The sequence below is a fragment of the Ovis aries genome, chromosome 4 (genome assembly GCF_016772045.2).
Source record: "Ovis aries strain OAR_USU_Benz2616 breed Rambouillet chromosome 4, ARS-UI_Ramb_v3.0, whole genome shotgun sequence".
Classification (NCBI taxonomy): Eukaryota; Metazoa; Chordata; class Mammalia; order Artiodactyla; family Bovidae; genus Ovis; species Ovis aries.
Window position 1 is genome coordinate 63,864,084 of NC_056057.1, and position 12,373 is coordinate 63,876,456.

Consider the following 12,373-nt stretch of genomic DNA (forward strand, 5'->3'; position numbering starts at 1 on the left):
CCTGAAGATTATGCGGCAACAGTAAAAATGCTTATAATATAATGGTAAGTGGAAAACATAATAAAATTATATATTGGGTATGATTACAACTCTGCAAAATTATACATGTAAGAAAAGAACTGAAGTGTACTAAAATGTTAAGAGTGGTTATTTTAGGGTAGTATGATTATAGGTTTTCTTACTCTTTTTCCTTTGACCGAATTGTATAATATAGGAATATTAAAATTCCACTGAGAAAATGTATAATTAGTAAAAGTGAAAAAAAAGTAGGAATGCTACTCATTCAAAATGTCAAGTTCTTTATAAAAAGCTTTCCATTCTCCCTTTAATGGAACTTTCCAGCTATCTTAAGTCCAAAGCCCAGAAAAACAGAGGCAACAGGATGGGCTGGACCCAGGGACTGGGGAGGGCTGGGCTGTGGGTGAGAACAGGGAGCCAAGGGGACCCAGAGGTAAGTCAGAGATCAGAAGCCGAGAGACTTCAGTGCAAAATGTCTGGGCGGAATCCTGATAAGAATGTGCACATCTAAGACCAGGATGCAAAGTGTTTCTCCTGTTTGGAGAAGACAGTAAGAAGAGCCTGAAGAAGGGACTTCCCTGGCAGCAGAGTTGTTGAGACTTTGCCTTCCTGTGTGTGGGGTGCAGGTTTGATCCCTGGTTAGTGGGGCTAAGATCCTCTATGCCTCGAGGCCAAAAAACCAAAACATGAAACACAAGTGATATTGTAATAAATTCCATAAAAAATTTTAAAATGATCTACATAAAAAAAATCTGATAAAAAGAGAAGACCCTGAAGAAATCCCTTATAATGATAACATTGTATCCTGGCCAGGATACAGCTTTTGGTGTATCCAGAGGACCCAGCTATTTGGTCAGACTTTAATGTAAGGTGGTTGTTGTGAAGGTCTACAATCACTTGACTTTAAATAAAGCAGATTACCCTACCTAATATGGGTGGACTTCATCCAATAAGTTGAAAGCTCTAAGAGAAAAAACTGAAGTTTCCCAGAGAAGAAGGAAGATTCCCTGCAGAATTCCTTGTAGAACATAAATATCAACCCTCAGTTTCCAGCCCATTACCTCCTTTAAGGATTTCAGACTTGGAGTCCCTACAATCATGTGAGCAAATTTCTTAAAGTAAGTCTCCTCCTTTCTCTCTTTCTCTCAATATAATATATTAAATATTTATCTGGGCTTTCCTGGTGGTTCAGCAGTAAAGAATCCGCCTGCCAGTGCAGGAGATGTTAGTGTGTTCCCTGAATCAGGAAGATCCCCTGGAGGAGGAAATGGCAACCCACTCCAGTGTTCTTGCCTAGGAAATCTCATGGACAGAGGAGCCTGGCATGCTTCTGTCCATGGGATTGCAAAAGAATCGGACACGACTTAGCAACTAAACAACATATCTCTCTCTCTATCTTCTGTTTAATCTATCTATCTTTCTACTGGTTCTATTTTCTGTGGAGAACTCTGACTGAAACACTCCCTGAAAATCTGAGGCATCACAGCAGCGCTTTCTCTTATACTATATTAATTTTAAATTACACAATAACAGACAAATCAATTATTCAAAAACTATAATGAACCAGATAAAGCTCAGATCCCATTTGTCCACCACTTTCAATCATGATCAAGTCCCCTCTCTCAGAAGGTAAATATCCTTTCAATTACACTGTACATTCTTCTTATCCTTTGAAAAATACATCATAAGCGTGCACACACACACACACACACCCCATGATAATTAAATATCAAACTGATATTAAAGTTCTCCCTCTCACATGTACAGATGAGTTCTGAGGCCCTGGTGGAGGTCTGGGCCACAGGATGGTGGAAGCCAGGGAATGTTCCTTGGGGTGGCGCTGGGGGAGGGGTGGATGCACAAGTGCAGTGAGAGGACCAGAGGCTGGGTGATCTGCTGCCCTGAAGGGCACAGGTGACAATGCCTCACCTCCAACATGCTTACATCATCTCTCATTTGGAAGACAGTGTCTTTGCTCAGCACCAGGTTCCTGATTTTTCCCTGGTCCTTTTCTGACCAGAAGGGATACCTTTTTCTGGATGACTCATTTCTCTACCAGCCTAAAAATAGGTTGCACTGAGAAAGCATTAGGAATGGAAACTAATTGTTATGAAAAGGGTTATTTCTGAGTCTTTGTAAGAGAATTCTCTCCTTTGAGATGCATGGACAGCTGTGCTGTCAGGAACAGATACAGCAGGGGAAGCCTTGATAGGCCAGGCTGACCTTCCCCATTCAGCAGCTCATGTGTAGGTAGTGGACATAAATAAGTGGTTTGAACTTGGAAGACCTGCTTTTTAAAACTGTAGAGTAACCTGGGGACCAATGCAAGAAAATAGGTGGCTTGGAAGTCTGAGCAGATCTTGTGGACACTATGATGTTGGCAGATGACACAGGGGATGCATCAGGCCTCTATGTCCCCAGTGTGGTCCTAATGTTATTTGCTCTCTGGGAAGATGATGGCATCCTGGTAATGTACATGGTTCAGGAAAGATCAAGGAGCCTTTAGAGCAGGTGGTGTGGCAGGCGGGGCCTGCAAAGTCCTTTCCAGCCCCACTGAGAACACAAATGAGAGCTTTTCAAAGAATTTCTCCTATTTCACTTAGGAGATCTTTTTCACCTGGAGAAATGTTTCAATGCCTTAAAAAGTTCCTTGCTTTGAATTATAAAACACAGTACTATATCCAGAAAATTTTCTCCATTTAGGTGGAGGTGGAGGGTAGTTTATTTCTATACTTGTCCAATACTAAGTCAATCTCTGTTGAACTCTTTCAACCTCAGATGAAGAAGAAAAGGAATGTTAGAATGCTTGTGATTCTTTTTCATCAGATCAGAAATCCAGCTCTCCACAGTGAATGGGGAGAGAGTACATTTTGAAGCAGACAAAGAAGGAGGCCTGGCACTCTATAGAGGACAACAGAGTGTCAGGAAGGCAGTGAATACAGGCTGTTTTCCTCACCAAGTCCCTGTCTTCACCAGCACCACTCCTGGCCCTGCCCAGCTCCAGCCTCCCTTTAGCTAGGAGAAGGCAGCTGGCCATCATTCTCCTCCCTGGAGTCTGAGGCAGTCAGTGAACTCCCCGCAGAAATCTGCCCTAGCCTTGGCCTCTGGACTGAGCCTTCCTGGGTGGGAGACCCTGGGGGGCTGGGCTCCCTCCCTGATTTGACAGGATGACCCTTCACGGGAGAGAGTGAACGAGTCTGCGCGCTGTGCTCCGGCATCTTTGTGCCTCCACACCTTACAGAGACAACCTCCAACTTTCCAGCAAGTCGGCACCAACCTTCCCCATTTTCTACTGACACCGAAGTTTTTCCAATTAAAATTACACTCTGAAGGACTTTTGGATGAGAATCAGAAAGAGGAGAATTAAGTGAACCCAGGGTAATTTTGAACTAGAAGCCAAGGTTTTTCCCAGAATCTACCTCTCTTCACACTCCCTTTTCCTGACATAACTAAGTGCCTATGGGAAGTACAATTAGGCCACATCTCCAGAAAGGTAACGCTGAAGTGGGCAAATGATTTGCTGGTCACCAAGCATGCTGGGGATTATGCTGCTGACGCCAAGATTCAGATTTCCAGAAATCACTTTTCTCTAGTAGAGTAGCCACTGGACTCCCAGCGGACATGGGAGGGCTGCTTTTTCCATCTTTGTACTTCAGTATCCTGCCCCAGGCAACCAATCTCTTCAAAGTAGGCTTGGGGCTCAGAACTGCCCTGCTGGGAGCAGAGAGTGGCAAATACCGCAAATCAAATTATCCCATTTTGACGTATCAGTGAACTGGAGGTCAGGTCTCAGGAGGGCTTGGAGCAGTGAGTGCTGGCTCTGCAGCTGAGCCTCTTGTGAAGAACCTGCAGTAACCATGGTTTGGGCTGGCTGGCCCAGGGTGCTCTGTGAACAGGCCTGGGTCTATAGTACTCTCCTTGGGATTAGATGACATCTGTGGGGGGGGGGGGGGGGGGCGGGTGTTGAGCAAATTCTGTGAAATCAAGTCTACTCCTTCTGCTTTGCAGTTTTCTATTGAAAGACAGTCTCACCTTAATTCATTGGCTTCAGGAAATTTCTAGATGGAAGAAGCTCCCTACTGTAATTTTCTAAGAGCCATGTGTATTTATTAATTCATCCAATATCGATGAATTGTGTATAGTACAAAGTGTTGACACTACAAAGCAGACTAAAGCACTTAGACTGTATAAGTTATACTGTTAAAATTAGATCCCCTGTGTGTCATCAATTGTCCAAAGGCCATTAAGTATAAAAACAATCACCTAGCTGTAGGATCCTTTTATTCATAGCATTCTTAGCCTATGCACGCACATACACCAAAACGTACACTCACGTCCCAAGGTAATATGAAGATTTGGAAAACTACGATGATGGGGATCGGGGAAACAAGTTTAGAGGCATTTGAGCATCACAGTCCCGTGAGCTGTTTAGTAGAAAAGTGAGTAGGTTTTCAAACCCGCCTGATCTGGGATCAGGTTCTTTACTGATTGCTGGATGCGTGATGCATCAGTAAGTGATAACCTCTTTGAGCCTGTTTTCTCACTTATAAAAGGATGACAGAAATGCAATCTGTCTCAGGGTACTTGTGATGGATAGAGATGATGATGAAAGCGAATATATCTAGCTCAGTGTCTGATGCATAGCACACAAAACATAAAAATTGGTTTATCTCCTTTTTAGGTTCATGGACTATATTTAGGTTTGGGCAGTGATTTATAAATAATTGACTACTTTTTAAGAATGATGCTTGAATTTACCCTCTTCATCCCACTTTCCGTGCCAGTCTGTTGAAATTTCCCCCGAACCTAATCTGCACTCCTTCCTGCAAACGTAGAGTTTGTGAACTATTTCAGAATATAGTTGGGGATTAAATGCCCCCTAGTGGTCATGTGAGGCAAAAATTCAAGCCAGAGGCTTAATACAGAACAGAGGTAGTAAGTGAATTTGGAATTTTTCAATGACTATAGACTCTTGAAAGTCCCTTGGACTGCAAGGAGATCCAACCAGTCCATTCTAAAGGAGATCAGCCCTGGGTGTTCTTTGGAAAGAATGATGCTAAAGCTGAAACTCCCGTACTTTGGCCACCTCATGAGAAGAGTTGACTCATTGGAAAAGACTCTGATGCTGGGAGGGATTGGGGGCAGGAGGAGAAGGGGACGACAGAGGATGAGATGTCTGGATGGCGTCACCAACTCGATGGACGTGAGTTTGAGTGAACTCCGGGAGTTGGTGATGGACAAGGAGGCCTGGCGTGCTGCGATTCATGGGGTCGCAAAGAGTCAGACACGACTGAGCAACTGAACTGAACTGAGTGTGTTTTCAACTCGGTTACATAGTTGTGGGCTTATGACTAATTAATTTGCTTTTAACCTAAAGTTAATGACACCATGAAATGATGCCAGCTCCCAGCAGATCAGAAAATTACGACGTTGGTTTAAGAGGGATGAATTGTAGCGTTCTCTTGATGATGCTGGTGCTGGGACAGGGCTGATGCTTGCAATTTGACCCCATGGGATATGCTTCCAGAGTCAAAAGGATTTCCATGAGATCAGGCATTAAGTCTGGGTCACCATTCCAGACTGGCATTTTATCTTCCTATGCTGCTGCTGCTGCTAAGTCGCTTCAGTTGTGTCTGACTCTGTGCAACCCCATAGATGGCAGCCCACCAGGCTCCCCCATCCCTGGGATTCTCCAGGAAAGAACGCTGGAGTGGGTTGCCATTTCCTTCTCCAATGCATGAAAGTGAAAAGTGAAAGTGAAGTCGCTCGATCATGTCCAACTCTTCCCGACCCCATGGACTGCAGCCTACTTGGCTACTCGATCCATGGGATTTTCCAGGCAAGAGTACCAGAGTGGGGTGCCATTGCCTTCTCCGATCTTCCCTATAGAAAGAACTTAATAATACGGTTGATGACAAGGCCAAAGGTACTTATAACATCACAAGAATGAACATCATCCCAGGAAATACAGGACATTTAGCTAAATGACTCTAGTTGAAACTAGATATGTCAGATTTGTCTGAAGAGGAAGACATGATTTATCTAAACCCAAAGAATGATAATCTTCTTTTCCAGTGAAGTCCTGGAAACTGAAAGCAAACAAAATGTCCCTAAGGTATCTTTAACCATCACAGGGTGAATGGGAACTAACATTATTTGTGCGAATCCCGTTGTTGGTCTGGCACCTGACTGACTGAGTTTGTAGCGTATGATGGGTGCTCAGTAAACTCTTGTTGGTGATTGCCCTGTGCAGTTATTGCAGCCTGACTGACGAGATGACTCTGTCCTCAATCTTACAGGTAAGGAAGTAAGAAGAAGTTGCTACCTAGAGTGCCTGGCTCCTAAGCAATGCAGCCGGAACTTGAACATGGCTTCGCTTGACGGAAAAGTCCATACCATGTTTACTGGTAGTGATTTTCTGCTTGAATTTTCGGCCAGAGATGGTAAAGTTGCCTCATTTATTTTCAATTTTCAGGTGGGAAGCAGATCTTCATTTTCCTTCTGACCCAAACTTGTCTGAAGCTGGGTTTCTGAAGCTGAATCAGCTTCACAACTGCCTCCCCGAGGACTGAGAGTAAGGTCAGCGCTCAATATGTGTCTGTATGGATGAACCCTGGACTGACATGTGGCTTCCATGCAACGGAAGCTGTAAATATCACACAAGCTGCAGCCTCATCGTCTGCCCCAGGGAGTACAGGGCTTTCTGTACCCTTTACATTTTCACGGTTCATTTTGTGGTTCTTGTTATTTCTATGATGTTGAGGATGAATATCTCAAACACAGGAAGCAGCAAATACATCGTACTTCCCAAGAGAGGAAATGAAGTCTCAGAAAGGTTATGATTCAGACTCAGTTCTCAATCAACAAACCAATAAGCTCTACAGTCCTGTCACTGAGACCCGTGTGCCCCCTGTCATTCATAGCACACAGGTTCTAAATCCTACTCCAAGCCTGAGAAATTTTGCTTGGGTGGGTTGGAAACACCAAAAGCAGAGCTCTGAAAACATCCTGTTCCACTGAGGCTGAATCACTATGTAACTCAGGGAGCGCACAGTTTAAAGTGAGACAGGCAGGACCCGACTACAAAGCTTTGGATTCCCAAAGCTGCTTCATTAGACTTGGGGAATGAGATGCATTAAGAGGATCTGTAGATCCTTGGGTAATGACCATTTCTGAACAGTTGGAAACCTGTCACTCAGTAGCTTGTCCCAATTTTTCCCCAAGCCTCACCCCACCTGCTGCTAAGGAAGCACTGCCAAGTGGTCAACAACCAGTAAGGCAGTCAACCAGGAGGCACAGGGTAGGACTCAGCTTGCTCACAAGTGCTCGCCTTGGCTTCTTCCCCACAGCCACTTCCTACTGATGCCCCTTTTGAAAATCTGCATTTTCACCATCCTGCCAGTAACCCGGCTTGGAGACACCCTCTGTGGAATTATTGTCATCAGAACCACTTATCTACACTCACCTTTTATAGCTGTTTTACCTAGACCACTGGGGATTCTGTCTTGGATAACTTCCAGGATAACTCTCATTGGTAATACTCAATTATGAAAAAAATAGCTATGAGAGTTTTTAATTAGTTGCTATTACAAAAAGCTACATGTACATGTAGATGTTAATTTCAGCTATTTGTTTTTGTAAGCCTTTTCGTATCATTTTAACAGGGGTCTAGAAATGTACATTGCATCCTCTTACTAACGCCTGGTGGGACCTGCTGGCAGGGGGCCTCCTGCATGAAGAATAGAGAACGTGAATGGGTTAGGAGGTACTGTCACAGCCCAAGTCTGTTGAGGTTGACAGTAGGGCCGTCAGCCAAAATGGTCCCAAATAGTTGGGCGCTAAGAATCGTCCTGTGATCTCTCATGTGGTATATAAAGGGGCAAGGCATTTAGCCTGAGAGGAAAGCCTTGATATACCTATAGATTGGGGCACAAATGATACTCAGGCTGGAACTGGGAAACTGTCCTTGAAATCATGTTGTGATTGTGGTTATATTGGTTCTCATTCTGTATAATCAAGCTCAACAAACATTTATTGAGAATCTAGCAGCAAAGTTCGGCATAATTTTGGATCTTTACTACAGGTCCACAGAAGTTCCATAGCACCATAGAGGGAAGGTTAGGATAAGGAACGCCTAGTCTGATGGTAGAGGCATATATGTAAACAAAAAAGTCCAATGTGAGCTACTGGGATGGAGGTGCTGTAGAATCCCCAGTAAGGGGCACCTTGGAAGAAACTGAGGAGGGACTGGGATGGTTGATCAAAAGGTATAGCCTGGAGAGATTAAGGTGTGAGCTGGGTCTGAAAAATGAGTAGATGTAATCAAGCAAACAAGTAGGTTGTCTGGGAATAGTATGAGGAAAGGCAGACTGAAAAATTTTAGGTTAGTGAAGACAGACACGGCCCATCCACAAACATTAGGTGTGGTCATGGAGCAGAGAAAGGCTTATAAGAAGATAGTAGATTTGTGCCCTAAAAACTATTTCAAAAGTGGAGAAAGGTCCACTCTGGGTCTTTGTCTTGAGTTAAAAGAACTTGCTACCAAAAGAAAAAATTCCTCTCTATCTGGACTCTTCTCCACTTATCTTCGTTGCCTTATCTCTTAATACCACTATCATGGGTGAGAGAATTCAACTTTAGCTTCTTCAAACTGGGCTGAACAGAGAAGCAATTCTCTGCTTAACATTTATTTCTTAGTTTAGCTTCCAGGACATATTGTATAAGCTCTTTCTACTCTGACCAGAAAGGGTTAGATATTGATCTGGAGTATTTGATCATTACTGCCATGGGTCATATTTTATGTTTAGTTAGCAATGTTAGCCGCTCACTGCCTAATTGTTCTCATTTCTATCAGGCTTTGGTGCAGATCAAGGCTGCCTTTGCATGACTGAGTGATACAGTTTCCTGGTTACTAGTGAATTCTTGGATTTCACCAGAAGCAGAAATGCCCATGTCCCACATTCATTTCAGCGTGAGTTCCTTCTTGTGAGTCATTCTTGGATCTCAAAAGAACCTCCAGATTAATCACAAATAGGGTGTATTGGAAGCTTTGAGGCATTTAAATTCTGGTATTCCATCTGAATTCTCATAGTATATCAGACTGAGCATGCTAGAAATCATCTTAAAATCCACTGGGCTCCAAGTCCAGGTGGAAATTAGTATTTGTTGAACAAATGAATGAAGTATCTGCTATGTACCAAAAACTGAGATTAACATTTAAATTGCTATTTGAGCTCCAGACCCTTGAAATATAGAAAACTAACATTTGGGTAAATTGGATCCAAATCTCTGCAATGTAGTAGAAATCAAAGGATTACTGTGTGATAAAAATACCAAGAAACTATTCTTCTGCATGATTCACAGATTAAAAAATAAGCCTGCAGGAATTTCTTTTCTGTCTTGGAGGTGCTACTAAGTAGGGAAAAGTGTCTGAGGAGCCTTCCCCCTGAGGGTTTATCTCAGCTCAGACCTTCAATCTGTGATACATTTAATCTGTCGCTTCCATAGTTTACAGTCCATCCAGGAGGCTCAAACTCAAGTAGCCAGAAGGAATCTGGCAAAGTGAGCAAGTGAAAGAGCACAGGCAGATATGAGGATAATGCATGGAGCTGAACATCCTGGTAAATGAGAATGGGTTGCGGAAAGAGGCCTGAGAAGGCCTGAATGACGATTCCAGGGAGACTGTCCTATATTACTATTATTTTCTGTGCATCTAAATTGAGTGGTTGGTCAACAGAGTTTAAAAAGCTAGTGAGTTAGTGTACACCTAGTGACAGCTGGTATTCTGCTTTGGTTTCTGTTGTCCTTGCAGTTCCTTGCCTGTCTCTTTGGCTTCCTGTGTCCTATCCGGTTCCCTACATGCAGGCCTCCCCAGCCCAGGGTTGAACACTAGTCCCTCCACCTCTCATCAGTCACTTTATAGGCTCCATGGGAGCCTAGCCAAGGTCGACAGATGCAGGCGCCTGCCTGACTCCAAGCATCGCTCCCACTCCGCCTGAGCCTCTTGGATTTTGATGGAGATGGCCACATCCCCTTGGGCCTATGCTCAGAAGCCCTAGTTCCCAGCAGTGGCCAGTGCCCTAAGTGGGCTTGGTCCTCTAACCCTGATGTTTGCTTCTGTCTAATCCACCTTCCTGCAGTTCTCAACATGGAAACCAAGTGCACTTTATGGGTCAGCCCTTCCCAATGATAGTAGAAAAACAACACAATTGGAAAATGGAGTTTTAAAGAAATAGATAATTCACAGGTTGCACGCTTAATCCAGAAATCACTATTAAAATATCTATTGGGGTCACAGTGGAAAAACATTCTAAGAGGAGCGATATGGGAGAGGGGAAAAAAGAAATGAAATAGGAGAATCACTGCATTTCCCCCCACTAAATTCCTGAATTCTGCTTTAGCTTTGAAAGTGTATAACCTTCATTATTAAAAGAGCAAATCGCACCTGCATCCACACAGTTAATTACTAGGGAGACACTGGCAGTCCTCAGGCCCCTCAGTGTGTGATCCTTGGGGGCCAATTCATTACCTGATACCTCCCCTCCCCCCATTTTGACCAACTTCTCTACCACAAAGGTGTTTGCTTTCAGATGCTTTTTTCAGCCTCCCTTGTCATTGGTCTGCAAAGGAAACTGATTCTTTCATTTACTTTCATGGAAATACAATGTGCAAAATATATTTGAGACATTGCATGGTATATTATATGTGATTATTTTGTCTTTTCTGGTAATAAAAGTAATATGCACTGATGGTCAAAACTTAGTAAAATATCTTAAAAGTACGAAGACAAATGCTCACCTTCCAGAGAGAATTTCTCACTCACTTTCCCACTTTGGATATATTCCTTTCCATATTTTCTGGTTATATATCTAAATATCTGGATATATATAGATATTTAAATATCTGTACAACCTGGGTGTTCATTGGAAGGACTGATGTTGAAGCTGAAACTCCAATATTTTGGCCACCTGATGCAGAGAGCTGACACACTGGAAAAGACCCTGATGCTGGGAAAGATTGAGAGCAGGAGGAGAGGGGGATGACAGAGGATGAGATGGTTGGATGGCATCACTGACTCAATGGACATGAGTTTGGGTGAACTCCAGGAGTTGGTGATGGACAGGGAGGCCTGGCGTGCTGCGGTTCATGGGGTCGCAAAGAGTCGGACATGACTGAGCGACTGAACTGAACTGAACTGGAATATTTTATATATGCAGTTTATTGTACTTAAAAATCGTTAGCATTGAATGAGGAACAATGATTATTATAGGTGCATAATATTCCTTAATATTCCATCTTATGGTTGCATTACAATTTTAATTTTCTATTGTCAGATGTATACTACATGAAATAGTCTAACACATAAGACCATGCCAAAACTTTTCTTGAATATTTCTCTACTATTCTTAAGGTTTAATCCTGCAAGCAAACCTACCAAGTCAATATGTAAATATATTTTTTAGGCTTGCCGTGTATTACCAAAGACACAGCAAATTGTGTGCATTCACCTGGTTGTCCGCATCTACTCTCCCACCAGTCTACAAGACTGTCATATGCTTTTGTAACATTTGTCTTTAATTTTTACCAGTTTGATATATTTCATACTATGTTTCATGGTTAAATTTGTATTATTCAGGACACTAGCAAATAAAACTTTTTATGCATTCTTTTAACTCTACATTTAATCTAAAATGCTTTTCATTTTCTTTGCCTGTTTTTTTCTAATAGAAATACCATTTTTTCCTAAGAGCTTTTATATATTAAGACCTTTAATTATGTTGTATTTGTAGTATTATTACATAAGACATAATATGTAATATTATAAATATTTATATGTATATAAATATTATATATTTATTTTATTGAAAATACTTTCCTTAGTTTTTTGTTTCTGTTAAATGTTTTGTTAGGCTTAGAAAGTTCTTGCTCATCTGAAATCAGTCTAATAAGTATGCCTTTTTCCTATCTATTTTGTAAAAACTTAGTTACAAAATCCAGCTGAAATTGATCTTACAACTTTACATGAGGTAAGACTCACCACCCATTCACCCAATGCTCTAACTGCCAAAATATTCATTCCTTCTTACTATTTTTTGTAGTTTCTTTGTAGTGTTAAGTTCATATATGACTAAGGTTTTATTTTTAAAGAAAGCTATTTGTTATTATGAACCTGTCTATTACTGTGTTAATTCTAAAATGTTTTGCTTAATGCAGGTTTATATTTTTTAGTAACTGATGGAGAAAAATCCCTCTTCCTCATTAACATTTATGTTCAAATCTCTTAGCTTTACTTACCTTTTTAAAACTGAGCTTTTAAGTTATTTTGTCAAATTAAAACAATCACATTAAAGCCTTG

General features: G+C 42.0%; 1 protein-coding gene across 4 annotated transcripts in view; it reads right to left on the reverse strand.

Moving 5' to 3' along the window:
* The window catches only part of NPSR1 (neuropeptide S receptor 1), a 153,300-nt gene that overhangs the window by 125,428 nt on the left and 15,499 nt on the right, over window positions 1-12,373 (reverse strand). The gene's annotated exons all lie outside the window — the stretch shown is intronic.